Here is a 3933-nt window from a genome sequence, read left to right as displayed (position 1 = left end):
GAAGATACAGAAGGGCTCCACCCAAATTGGTATACAAAATTTTAAATGGTTGTGGCTCCGCCCACTTATGGGTCAAAAACCATATTTTAGAAACTACTCGACCAATTTCAACGAAAATCGGGTAGTAATAACTTCCTGGCATCCCAGTGATATGTTGTGAAAACAGATCAAATCTGTTTACAACCACGCCAATTTTCTATGTACCAGAACTTTGAAGACAATCTGAATCGTTTACTTTACAATATATAAAGTAAGCATTAGTGAAGATATCGAAACGGACTTTTGCAAAAATACTTAATTTAAAGAGTGGCATCGCCCTTCTAAAAATTGCCGAAATCGGACCATAAGTTTTCAAGACCCTATATATCGAATATTAGGAACTCAGTGCTTCTAACAAATTACAGAAAATATAGGTAAGTCTCTCAGATATTTTGAAGAAATTTAGAGGGAATGAAATTCCATATGTATTATAATAAATAATAATTTTACATTCATTACACTGATTTTACCTATCTACAGACTTGATGATTGTGTTTATCTATATCTATTTATCTCGGGGAGATAATAAAATGGTATTTAATACTACACACCACTATTTTGCAATTCATTGAGTCTCACGCAATGAGCCCATAAATCTGGTTTACAGGCACTTGAATAAGTTTAAATATATAAATAAATTTGTTTATTTGTTAAGCTGAAAATAGTTCACATGGCTGTAGTGGCGTCTTTGACCAACCATTACCAACTGTTTCCGTGGTGTAGTGGTTATCACATCCGCCTAACACGCGGAAGGCCCCCGGTTCGATCCCGGGCGGAAACAGATATAGTTTTTTTTTGATTATTCGTTTATTTTTAGTTTAAAAGATGTTTTATATCGCTATTTCATAAATTTTTTCTCAATCAAAATTAAAAATTAATTAGACACCCCTTATAAAAACAACGTATACGCTCAGCTATAATAATTTCTATTCCTACAAATTCGATTTCATTGATATTTAGAGTAATTTGTTCATACTCATCGTAAGATTATCTCTATTTAATAACATTGATACAAATTATTCGAAAATTACTCTTTACCTCTTACACTATAAAAGATTTTATTTATTGTTGTAAAATGATTTCAACAAGTATTGACTGACTAAGCAAAAATTGATTTCAATATACCCTATTCTATTATCGAATTTCTATTACTGGAGCGTATATTTTGTAGCTGAAAGAGCTTCTGACGGAATGTGACACACACAAATCAGTGTTCAATGGTTACTTTTCGCAGTTATAACTTCACTTTACCATTCTTTACTCATTTTTATTGGATCCTTGGCTGCCATATTCCCAAAAAAATATTTCCTATTGAATTTAGTAACGGGTGATTTTTTTGAGGTTAGGATTTTCATGCATTAGTATTTGACAGATCACGTGGGATTTCAGACATGGTGTCAAAGAGAAAGATGCTCAGTATGCTTTGACATTTCATCATGAATAGACTTACTAACGAGCAACGCTTGCAAATCATTGAATTTTATTACCAAAATCAGTGTTCGGTTCGAAATGTGAAATCCGCTTTTTTATCGACAAATTTTGTTCAGCGATGAGGCTCATTTCTGGTTGAATGGCTACGTAAATAAGCAAAATTGCCGCATTTGGGGTGAAGAGCAACCAGAAGCCGTTCAAGAACTGCCCATGCATCCCGAAAAATGCACTGTTTGGTGTGGTTTGTACGCTGGTGGAATCATTGGACCGTATTTTTTCAAAGATGCTGTTGGACGCAACGTTACGGTGAATGGCGATCGCTATCGTTCGATGCTAACAAACTTTTTGTTGCCAAAAATGGAAGAACTGAACTTGGTTGACATGTGGTTTCAACAAGATGGCGCTACATGCCACACAGCTCGCGATTCTATGGCCATTTTGAGGGAAAACTTCGGAGAACAATTCATCTCAAGAAATGGACCCGTAAGTTGGCCACCAAGATCATGCGATTTAACGCCTTTAGACTATTTTTTGTGGGGCTACGTCAAGTCTAAAGTCTACAGAAATAAGCCAGCAACTATTCCAGCTTTGGAAGACAACATTTCCGAAGAAATTCGGGCTATTCCGGCCGAAATGCTCGAAAAAATGCCCAAAATTGGACTTTCCGAATGGACCACCTAAGACGCAGCCGCGGTCAACATTTAAATGAAATTATCTTCAAAAAGTAAATGTCATGAACCAATCTAACGTTTCAAATAAAGAACCGATGAGATTTTGCAAATTTTATGCGTTTTTTTTTTTAAAAAGTTATCAAGCTCTTAAAAAATCACCCTTTATATTCTTAAAAGATAATTCGAAAAAATGATGTCTGTTTCTGAGAATGAAAAGCTATAAAAAGGGATCAAAACTCAACCCATTTAAATGTTGAAACCAAAGCATCGAGATATTCTCTCGACTTAGAAGAAGCTATCTATATTGCATATTCCTAACGGTATCGATCAATCAAGCGGGCCACCATTACATCGAAACTACTGGATCAGTCATTCACATCACTGATGAGATCCAAAAGAGTGCTTTGGATATTCTCAAACCCACAAGCAAAATGATGTCAGTGTTCTTTTCTTTTCTCCAGTATATATCATCAAATCCATATAAGGCATATGCACATTAGATCATATCTATCTTAATATAGTTTAATTGTTGTTATTGTCCAAAAGTCAGAGTGGGCAGTGTTTATTCTTGTGGTTTAATTATTTATTTAGTTAATTCTTTTTTAAACTAATAAATAAATTATTAAATAAAAAATAAAATGTATAACCCACTCAAGTACAAGTTCAGCGCGACATCTATTGGTTAGCATACTATTGGTTTGCTACTCTGCTAAGCACTGTGCAAAATATTTCAGCGACATCTACTGTTTAACTTGAATGTTAGCAAACTTTTCAATTGATATATACTATATTCTTGTGCAAAAATAACTAAAAAATTAGGGAGCTTTGGTAGCAAATTTGTATTGAATTTTGGGAGCAATAGTTCGCAACTGTTTCCGTGGTGTAGTGGTTATCACATCCGCCTAACACGCGGAAGGCCCCCGGTTCGATCCCGGGCGGAAACAGAGTTTCTTTTTTGTTAATTATTTTTAAATTTGTTTTAAATATTTACTAAATATTATTTTTTGATTTTTTATTAAATTTTTAAATTTATTTTATACAAAGAATTAATTGAAAAATGAAAGTCTTTCTGTTAAGAAGAATTTTTTCAAACAAAATTCAAGTGAATTTCTTTGAATAATTTTTAAGAAAATTATTATTTTTATGGATAAATGAATTACATATTTAATGATAGTCATAAGAAATATTTGCTTGCGTCAATTTCGCAGCATAATTTTAATATAAATTGTATTGCACTTGTCACAAAATAATTAATAAAATGCGAGTAGACATTCACCAGACACCAACAGTGTAACAGTTCATAAAATAATTAACCGTAACATAGCAAAATATGAACATAACTGTACGTGTATTGTGTAAAAAATATTGTGGCAACTGTGGACATACATATACTTTTGTCTATGAATAATTGCCATCAACGACCTTGCCACACAATTGTCTTCTTACTTGAATACTCTCATGCTAGATTGCTTCATTTGAATTATGCATTTTTATGTTTTCGCACTTAAGATTCATCCGCAACCATGCCACATTCCTCATAGTTGGAAAAGCTTACATAATTTATTATTTATTTGTTGCATTCCAACACGCAATTGTTCGGCACCTGGCGTGAGTGCGGTGCACTTGCTGCGAATTTTTATGCACCGTTCATTGACTCATGCGTTACTTCATTCAGATGAAATATAAGTTTTCATTTGAATTGCAAAACATTTGGATCCAAATTAATATTAGAAAATTTCTGATCTATGTTTAAGTAGTCATTAGGAAATTCACTAAATGATTGAATAATTGA

At 33.2% G+C, this 3933-nt stretch overlaps 2 non-coding genes across 2 annotated transcripts; both read left to right on the top strand.

Moving 5' to 3' along the window:
* Positions 1–747: 747 nt before the first annotated feature.
* On the top strand, positions 748–820 carry Trnav-aac (transfer RNA valine (anticodon AAC)). The gene has a single exon. It is a non-coding gene; the product is annotated as a tRNA-Val (tRNA).
* Positions 821–3012: 2192 nt separating this feature from the next.
* On the top strand, positions 3013–3085 carry Trnav-aac (transfer RNA valine (anticodon AAC)). Its single transcript has one exon. It is a non-coding gene; the product is annotated as a tRNA-Val (tRNA).
* The last annotated feature ends 848 nt before the right edge of the window (positions 3086–3933 follow it).

Source organism: Zeugodacus cucurbitae, chromosome 3, assembly GCF_028554725.1.
Source record: "Zeugodacus cucurbitae isolate PBARC_wt_2022May chromosome 3, idZeuCucr1.2, whole genome shotgun sequence".
NCBI lineage: Eukaryota > Metazoa > Arthropoda > Insecta > Diptera > Tephritidae > Zeugodacus > Zeugodacus cucurbitae.
Note: the sequence above shows the minus strand (reverse complement) of the source record. Positions and strands in the feature narration are given on the sequence as shown.